We start from the raw sequence: 11,014 nt of genomic DNA on the forward strand, positions 1-11,014 counted from the left end.
GCACTACAAGCTCGTTCCAAGTCATGACTGAATTTATCTTAAAGACTCCAGGAAATTTATGTTCCTAATATACTTGTCATCCTTTTAAGATGTGAAATTTGCAAATGCATTTTGAGCAAAAAACTGAAAGAACTACATTTGTTGTTTTTATTTTTTGGGCATTAACAAGCACAACAAGGAAAATTTGATAATTGATGCTAGCCAATTATTATCGATGATTGATTGGTTGTAATGAACCAATCATCAAATATGAGATTTTAACCAATTCCCAACACTATGGTGTATTACTACAGAGCCCTGACCATTGCTGGCCCATACCTCCACCATATGGACAGTGAACGATTCCATTTTCCACAATCTTACTGCTGTCACTCACAGCAGATGATGCCTTACCGAGTAGACTGAGAGGAACATTCCATGACAGCAGATGATGCCTTCATAACTGGAGAGGACAATGATCTGCTGACAATACAGTCTGACAGCAGATGATGCCTTACCAGTAGACTGAGAGGAACATACATGGCCAACTATGATCTGCTGACAATACAGTCTGACAGCAGATGATGCCTTACCAGTAGACTGAGAGGAACATTCATGGCCAACTATCATCTGCTGACAATACAGTCTGACAGCAGATGATGCCTTACCAGTAGACTGAGAGGAACATTCATGGCCAACTATCATCTGCTGACAATACAGTCTGACAGCAGATGATGCCTTACCAGTAGACTGAGAGGAACATTCATGGCCAACTATCATCTGCTGACAATACAGTCTGACAGCAGATGATGCCTTACCAGTAGACTGAGAGGAACATTCATGGCCAACTATCATCTGCTGACAATACAGTCTGACAGCAGGCGATGCCTTACCAGTAGACTGAGAGGAACATTCATGGCCAACTATCATCTGCTGACAATACAGTCTGACAGCAGCGATGCCTTACCAGTAGACTGAGAGGAACATTCATGGCCAACTATCATCTGCTGACAATACAGTCTGACAGCAGATGATGCCTTACCAGTAGACTGAGAGGAACATTCATGGCCAACTATCATCTGCTGACAATACAGTCTGACAGCAGATGATGCCTTACCAGTAGACTGAGAGGAACATTCATGGCCAACTATCATCTGCTGACAATACAGTCTGACAGCAGACTGAGAGGAACATTCACCAACTATCATCTGCTGACAATACAGAGACAGCAGAACCATAGACTGAGAGGAACATGGCCAACTATCATCTGCTGACAATACAGTCTGACAGCAGGCGATGCCTTACCAGTAGACTGAGAGGAACATTCATGGCCAACTATCATCTGCTGACAATACAGTCTGACAGCAGGCGATGCCTTACCAGTAGACTGAGAGGAACATTCATGGCCAACTATCATCTGCTGACAATACAGTCTGACAGCAGATGATGCCTTACCAGTAGACTGAGAGGAACATTCATGGCCAACTATCATCTGCTGACAATACAGTCTGACAGCAGATGATGCCTTACCAGTAGACTGAGAGGAACATTCATGGCCAACTATCATCTGCTGACAATACAGTCTGACAGCAGGCGATGCCTTACCAGTAGACTGAGAGGAACATTCATGGCCAACTATCATCTGCTGACAATACAGTCTGACAGCAGGCGATGCCTTACCAGTAGACTGAGAGGAACATTCATGGCCAACTATCATCTGCTGACAATACAGTCTGACAGCAGATGATGCCTTACCAGTAGACTGAGAGGAACATTCATGGCCAACTATCATCTGCTGACAATACAGTCTGACAGCAGATGATGCCTTACCAGTAGACTGAGAGGAACATTCATGGCCAACTATCATCTGCTGACAATACAGTCTGACAGCAGATGATGCCTTACCAGTAGACTGAGAGGAACATTCATGGCCAACTATCATCTGCTGACAAGTCTACAGTCTGACAGCATTCAGATGATGCCTTACCAGTAGACTGAGAGGAACATTCATGGCCAACTATCATCTGCTGACAATACAGTCTGACAGCAGATGATGCCTTACCAGTAGACTGAGAGGAACATTCATGGCCAACTATGATCTGCTGACAATACAGTCTGACAGCAGATGATGCCTTACCAGTAGACTGAGAGGAACATTCATGGCCAACTATCATCTGCTGACAATACAGTCTGACAGCAGATGATGCCTTACCAGTAGACTGAGAGGAACATTCATGGCCAACTATCATCTGCTGACAATACAGTCTGACAGCAGATGATGCCTTACCAGTAGACTGAGAGGAACATTCATGGCCAACTATCATCTGCTGACAATACAGTCTGACAGCAGATGATGCCTTACCAGTAGACTGAGAGGAACATTCATGGCCAACTATCATCTGCTGACAATACAGTCTGACAGCAGATGATGCCTTACCAGTAGACTGAGAGGAACATTCATGGCCAACTATCATCTGCTGACAATACAGTCTGACAGCAGATGATGCCTTACCAGTAGACTGAGAGGAACATTCATGGCCAACTATCATCTGCTGACAATACAGTCTGACAGCAGATGATGCCTTACCAGTAGACTGAGAGGAACATTCATGGCCAACTATCATCTGCTGACAATACAGTCTGACAGCAGATGATGCCTTACCAGTAGACTGAGAGGAACATTCATGGCCAACTATCATCTGCTGACAATACAGTCTGACAGCAGATGATGCCTTACCAGTAGACTGAGAGGAACATTCATGGCCAACTATCATCTGCTGACAATACAGTCTGACAGCAGATGATGCCTTACCAGTAGACTGAGAGGAACATTCATGGCCAACTATCATCTGCTGACAATACAGTCTGACAGCAGATGATGCCTTACCAGTAGACTGAGAGGAACATTCATGGCCAACTATCATCTGCTGACAATACAGTCTGACAGCAGATGATGCCTTACCAGTAGACTGAGAGGAACATTCATGGCCAACTATCATCTGCTGACAATACAGTCTGACAGCAGATGATGCCTTACCAGTAGACTGAGAGGAACATTCATGGCCAACTATCATCTGCTGACAATACAGTCTGACAGCAGATGATGCCTTACCAGTAGACTGAGAGGAACATTCATGGCCAACTATCATCTGCTGACAATACAGTCTGACAGCAGATGATGCCTTACCAGTAGACTGAGAGGAACATTCATGGCCAACTATCATCTGCTGACAATACAGTCTGACAGCAGATGATGCCTTACCAGTAGACTGAGAGGAACATTCATGGCCAACTATCATCTGCTGACAATACAGTCTGACAGCAGACGATGCCTTACCAGTAGACTGAGAGGAACATTCATGGCCAACTATCATCTGCTGACAATACAGTCTGACAGCAGATGATGCCTTACCAGTAGACTGAGAGGAACATTCATGGCCAACTATCATCTGCTGACAATACAGTCTGACAGCAGATGATGCCTTACCAGTAGACTGAGAGGAACATTCATGGCCAACTATCATCTGCTGACAATACAGTCTGACAGCAGATGATGCCTTACCAGTAGACTGAGAGGAACATTCATGGCCAACTATCATCTGCTGACAATACAGTCTGACAGCAGATGATGCCTTACCAGTAGACTGAGAGGAACATTCATGGCCAACTATCATCTGCTGACAATACAGTCTGACAGCAGATGATGCCTTACCAGTAGACTGAGAGGAACATTCATGGCCAACTATCATCTGCTGACAATACAGTCTGACAGCAGATGATGCCTTACCAGTAGACTGAGAGGAACATTCATGGCCAACTATCATCTGCTGACAATACAGTCTGACAGCAGATGATGCCTTTACCAGTAGACTGAGAGGAACATTCATGGCCAACTATCATCTGCTGACAATACAGTCTGACAGCAGATGATGCCTTACCAGTAGACTGAGAGGAACATTCATGGCCAACTATCATCTGCTGACAATACAGTCTGACAGCAGATGATGCCTTACCAGTAGACTGAGAGGAACATTCATGGCCAACTATCATCTGCTGACAATACAGTCTGACAGCAGATGATGCCTTACCAGTAGACTGAGAGAGGAACATTCATGGCCAACTATCATCTGCTGACAATACAGTCTGACAGCAGGCGATGCCTTACCAGTAGACTGAGAGGAACATTCATGGCCAACTATCATCTGCTGACAATACAGTCTGACAGCAGATGATGCCTTACCAGTAGACTGAGAGGAACATTCATGGCCAACTATCATCTGCTGACAATACAGTCTGACAGCAGATGATGCCTTACCAGTAGACTGAGAGGAACATTCATGGCCAACTATCATCTGCTGACAATACAGTCTGACAGCAGACGATGCCTTACCAGTAGACTGAGAGGAACATTCATGGCCAACTATCATCTGCTGACAATACAGTCTGACAGCAGATGATGCCTTACCAGTAGACTGAGAGGAACATTCATGGCCAACTATCATCTGCTGACAATACAGTCTGACAGCAGAGGCGATGCCTTACCAGTAGACTGAGAGGAACATTCATGGCCAACTATCATCTGCTGACAATACAGTCTGACAGCAGATGATGCCTTACCAGTAGACTGAGAGGAACATTCATGGCCAACTATCATCTGCTGACAATACAGTCTGACAGCAGACGATGCCTTACCAGTAGACTGAGAGGAACATTCATGGCCAACTATCATCTGCTGACAATACAGTCTGACAGCAGATGATGCCTTACCAGTAGACTGAGAGGAACATTCATGGCCAACTATCATCTGCTGACAATACAGTCTGACAGCAGATGATGCCTTACCAGTAGACTGAGAGGAACATTCATGGCCAACTATCATCTGCTGACAATACAGTCTGACAGCAGGCGATGCCTTACCAGTAGACTGAGAGGAACATTCATGGCCAACTATCATCTGCTGACAATACAGTCTGACAGCAGATGATGCCTTACCAGTAGACTGAGAGGAACATTCATGGCCAACTATCATCTGCTGACAATACAGTCTGACAGCAGATGATGCCTTACCAGTAGACTGAGAGGAACATTCATGGCCAACTATCATCTGCTGACAATACAGTCTGACAGCAGACGATGCCTTACCAGTAGACTGAGAGGAACATTCATGGCCAACTATCATCTGCTGACAATACAGTCTGACAGCAGACGGCGATGCCTTACCAGTAGACTGAGAGGAACATTCATGGCCAACTATCATCTGCTGACAATACAGTCTGACAGCAGACGATGCCTTACCAGTAGACTGAGAGGAACATTCATGGCCAACTATCATCTGCTGACAATACAGTCTGACAGCAGACGATGCCTTACCAGTAGACTGAGAGGAACATTCATGGCCAACTATCATCTGCTGACAATACAGTCTGACAGCAGACGATGCCTTACCAGTAGACTGAGAGGAACATTCATGGCCAACTATCATCTGCTGACAATACAGTCTGACAGCAGACGATGCCTTACCAGTAGACTGAGAGGAACATTCATGGCCAACTATCATCTGCTGACAATACAGTCTGACAGCAGATGATGCCTTACCAGTAGACTGAGAGGAACATTCATGGCCAACTATCATCTGCTGACAATACAGTCTGACAGCAGACGATGCCTTACCAGTAGACTGAGAGGAACATTCATGGCCAACTATCATCTGCTGACAATACAGTCTGACAGCAGACGGTGCCTTACCAGTAGACTGAGAGGAACATTCATGGCCAACTATCATCTGCTGACAATACAGTCTGACAGCAGACGATGCCTTACCAGTAGACTGAGAGGAACATTCATGGCCAACTATCTTCAGTACTGCTCACCATACTGCATGTCAGGAGGAATGTTTTGACAGATAATGCCTTTCGACTGATGTTTTCCTTCATAATTTGTCTTTTCCCAAGTTATCGTATACTAATATAACTGCTACTTTACACTCGTGGTGGAAAATGTTACCTGCACTGTATGCAACCTGACAAATGAAATTACTTGAGCTAGCAATATTTTGCCTGCCCGAAATCAGTCCCTGGTGGGGCTTGGACTGGGGTGTGAAACAGACATGTGACCACTCCAGGACTGGGTTTCCACCCAAGGTTAGAGTGGGGATACTTGTTTGTGTAGTTCTACACGCTCCATACAAGACAAAGGTTCTAACCTACTCAAACTATAGGGACATTAGTGATGTCCATTAATGGAGTTAAGTGAATTATTATTGACGATTTTACTAAAGAGGACATGTCAAGTATATTTAATCCCCAAATAGCTGTGTGAACATATGCCCATCTTGAATTATTATTTATAGGATATTTATATAATAATAATTTATATCATTGAATTTTCTGTCCCTTTTGACACCAATGTGATTGGCAAGATTCAGGAAAAGCATGATAAATATGCGGACCTCGCCTTTGAAATGTCTCGCTTGCATCCCAAGTACACACTGTTGCCAGGCTTCCCATTGTTCTCGGTGCCCTTGGTTTGGTACCTCCTGATCTCTTGGCGCAGATCAGGAGAGTGCCCGGGTTCTCCACCGGGAGTACAGCCCTTCTGACACTCTGGGTAATGCAGAAGGCTGCAGTGTTGGGGAGCCTTCATATTCTCCGGAAAGTTCTTGGTGGGTTCGACTAGGCAGCGTTTCCTGGGAGAAGTCCCATTCGCTGTCTGGGCTGCATGTCGAGGGGGCAAGGGCCCTGAGCTGATGATGAGCCTTACCAGCCTGACTGTGCCAGGATCACCCGAACCCTCTCTGCTGCATACTATCTTTAATCTGTAAAACATAATGATAAGAAGAAATCATCTTCTATAAGTGATTGCTCGCCACGCTTAATCAGAATCTGATTCTTATTACCCTGGATAACCCAAGCTGCCTGTTAGGCGCTAGAAGGATATAGTCACATGACTTTATCCAACCGGGTACCCATTTTCTGCTGGGTGAACAGAGGCAATTGAACAAACTCACTTGCCTATGGTGAGACCACATGTATCACATGTGCGCACATGTCCACGCAACTAGTGCATGCTCAAGGCGCTGGTATTTTTTCCCTCGATCATTGGATGTCAATCTCAACGGCACATCGTATTACCAATCTCATATCCCTGGGCAGTATGTAACTCTTCCAGCCACTAGGCGCACCGCACCGAGTTATTGTGGCTTTCTCATCCTAATGAGGTACCCATTGACAGCTGGGTGTACAGGGTGGAATTAGCCCATAGGTTGTAATGTATGGTTTCTGTTTGGACTTCATGTGATTGAGTTGCATGGTTTCAGCTTTTCTTGTCAGGAAAATAAGGTGCATAATCTGATATTAGTGTTCGATTTTGAAATCCATTACCGGCTCCAACTCTTTCATGGATATTTTTCCTGTACGTTCCTCAGAAGGTGTTGTCTAGCCTCTCAGGTGACTGCACCGGTGATGGAGTTGTGTCCCCTGGTGACAATCTGAGAGGAAAGTGTGTTGAAAGGCAGGGGATGTGCAGATGCCATCATAGAACAACAGACAGACATACCGAACCACGCTGATCACCCTCAATGTGTACTGTACTGTCTTCCGTCATACAACATTACAATGTCCAAATTGTAGGGGTGAAATGGTACACTCTTACCACGGTACGGTAAGAGATGTGATCATAATGCAGAAAATTGACATCTGGCAAAGAAATGCATAGATTTTGACAAAATGATTCGATTTCTAGACATTTTAGAAAAGATATGAAAATGTTAACAAAACGACATTACGAAAACCAAACTTACCGTATTTTTTTAGTGCATTACTGCGGTACTACTAATACTGCGGTATACCATTTCACCCCTGCCAAATTGTTCTTCTGACCACTGATGACTGGTACAGAATGACATGGGTTCAACCTGTTCCCAGTTTTGATCAGGGTAATTTTGAAAAGGCAGCCCTGAAGGCTGTGACTGCGGTTTATATTGTCATGCAATGTCATGGATGTCATTCCCATTGCACATATTGTGTTGCACAGGACATTCTTGCTCAACTCTGCCCAGTGTGTTCCGGGTTGTACTGGACATTCTCACTCAACTCTGCCCAGTGTGTTCCGGGTTGTACTGGACATTCTCACTCAGCTCTGCCCAGTATGTTCTGGGTTGCCCTGGACATTCTCACCCAGCTCTTCCGAGTGCCTTCTGTCAAGCTGGACATTCTCACCAAGCTTGGCCAAGCTGGCCTAGCTTGTTTTGGGTTGCACTGACCATTCTCACCCAACCCAACCCGGTGTGTTCTCTGTCACATTGGACATTCTCACCCAGTTCTGCCCACTGTGTTCTGGGTTACACTGGACATTTCTCACCCAGCTCCCAGAGTGTTCTGTCAACTGGACATTCTCACCCAGATCAGACCAGTGTGTTCTTTCCAAGCACTGGACATTCTCACCCAGCTCCAGGGTGTGTTTATGTCAGATTGGACATTCTCACGTGTGTGTTCTGCCCACTGTGTTCTGGTGTTGTGTACAGTCATTTTCACCCAGCTGAGGCGTGTGTGTTCTACATGCACCGCGTTCAGACCAGGAGTGTTGTATACAGACATTCTCACCCAGCTGAGGCGTGTGTGTTCTACATGCACTGCGTTCAGACCAGGGTGTTGTGTACGACATTTCACACCCAGCTGAGGCGTGTGTGTTCTTTGTCACACTGGACATTTCACACCCACCAGGTGTGTGTTTTAGGGTGTTTCAGACATTTCACACCCAGCTGAGGCGTGTGTGTTCTACATGCATGTTCAGACCAGGGTGTTGTGTACAGACATTTCACACCCAGCTGAGACGTGTGTGTTCTACATGCACAAGTTCAGACCAGGGTGTTGTATACAGACATTTCACACCCAGCTGAGACGTGTGTGTTCTACATGCACACGTTCAGACCAGGGTGTTGTGTACAGACATTTCACACCCAGCTGAGACGTGTGTGTTCTACATGCACACGTTCAGACCAGGGTGTTGTGTACAGACATTTCACACCCAGCTGAGACGTGTGTGTTCTACATGCACAAGTTCAGACCAGGGTGTTGTATACAGACATTTCACACCCAGCTGAGACGTGTGTGTTCTACATGCACACGTTCAGACCAGGGTGTTTGTATTACAGACATTTCACACCCAGCTGAGACGTGTGTGTTCTACATGCACACGTTCAGACCAGGGTGTTGTATACAGACATTTCACACCCAGCTGAGACGTGTGTGTTCTACATGCACAATTCAGACCAGGGTGTTGTGTACAGACATTTCACACCCAGCTGAGACGTGTGTGTTCTACATGCACACGTTCAGACCAGGGTGTTGTATATGCACATTCCACACCCAGCTCAGCTGAGTGTTCAATTTCATAGAAAACAAAACTCTAAATTCTATTTTGTGATATTTACTAATATCTGTAACATAACATCTCTGTAACATTGGAATAAAATGACACATTCAAACATCTCTATTCTAATCAGTAAATAAGTCCCTGTTGGACGAGACATAACTAACCTTATCCAGTGACAGTGTAGTGTCATGTGGAGAAATTAACAGGAATAATAAACTGTTCATTCAGTGTATTTTACAGTGAGCCTTTCGTGTCAGGAAGTTTACACAAGATAAAACGAACTCAACTTTGAGTGGTTGTAGATATCTAACATGAAACTGTGTTTCCAGGCATGCATTGTCTGTCAGTGGATACAAGCTCTGATTTCTTGAAACAAACAGTTTTTACTCAAATTTCAAAGTTTGAAAATTTGAAACAGATGAGTTCTATCTCAGTTGTGTTTCTAATAACAAAAAGCAGCTTAAGAAACCAATTACCAAACTTATGTTATCTACTAAGTGTAATGTTGATTTCAGTTCATTTCATGAAAAACATTCTGCTGCGTTTTCTCAAATGTGAATAAAATCTCAGTCTTCAGTTTGTTACAAGAAATCAGGGCCTGATGTGGATAATGGCCATCAGTCAAATCCTGCTTGTGATCTTATGTCTGGGTTAAAAAGTTCCTAAAACATCAGGTACAATCTGTTGAAGGACAATATGAAATCAACACACCATTACACACTCAAGAAAAAGTAAAGTGACAGATTCATACTTTTCTACACATGTATTTGCCTAAATTCAAGAAGAATGTTTTGGTAAAACGGAGTAGCTTTAGTCAGTTACTGGTGGATGTTGCACTGTGAACCATATACCCTGGTAGGAGTGAAGCTGCCATCTGCCGTACATGTTCATGAGATCAGCACTTCTAGAACTGTCACAAAATGGAGAGTTGGAGAGCTAAGCAAGGAAAAGAAGACCCACAACAATAACATCAGTAGACGTTGTGTGTTTAAATTGTGCATTACGTGAACAAAGTCTATTAAGTGCAAAGAACAATAAATGTATTCACAGTACAAATAACATTCAATCAAATTGTACTAAAAAGTCGTGAGTAACCCAATAGAAATACAACTTCAGTTTGTTGAACCGGAATCAAAGTTTAATTAAAAGGCCAATTAGAGGCATTCAGAGCAAACTTGAAAATATAATGGAAACCTAAGTCAGTTCTATATGCTGAACTCTGATAACACTCGAGTGCATCTGTTAATGAGCATGTACAATTATCTGTGGGTATACATTTCTTTGTAAACTGACAAGAATAGTGTGTATGGCACTGTTAAGTCTGTTTGTATGAAGAACATATTGTGGCGAAAGATAAATTTGGCAAAATTTCAAATCAAATCAGCTCAAGTAATTGTTATTGTTCCCCAAATTCAAATCATATTCTTCATCTGTTACACCATAAGGATCTACAGATTATGCACCTGTCAAAATAAATAATGTTCATAGTTTTACACCTTGAGTAACATCATATTAATAATGTTCAGTTTGTGTTGAAATTTCAGAAATGATATATTAATAGTGTAAATATTGAAATTGATACAGCTACCTCTTCAATAATTGTATGTGTCACTCAGTGATGTTCTAGTGTGGAGTTCTGCCTAGTCCTCAGCAGGGAAGGCAA

The 11,014-nt window shown here is 43.8% G+C and overlaps 1 protein-coding gene across 1 annotated transcript in view; it reads left to right on the plus strand.

The window, feature by feature from the left end:
- LOC124292037 (putative oxidoreductase GLYR1 homolog) overlaps positions 1 to 11,014 on the plus strand; it is an 89,560-nt gene that overhangs the window by 47,023 nt on the left and 31,523 nt on the right.

This window comes from Haliotis rubra, unplaced genomic scaffold (assembly GCF_003918875.1).
Source record: "Haliotis rubra isolate DU_JTF1 unplaced genomic scaffold, ASM391887v1 Scf506, whole genome shotgun sequence".
Classification (NCBI taxonomy): Eukaryota; Metazoa; Mollusca; class Gastropoda; order Lepetellida; family Haliotidae; genus Haliotis; species Haliotis rubra.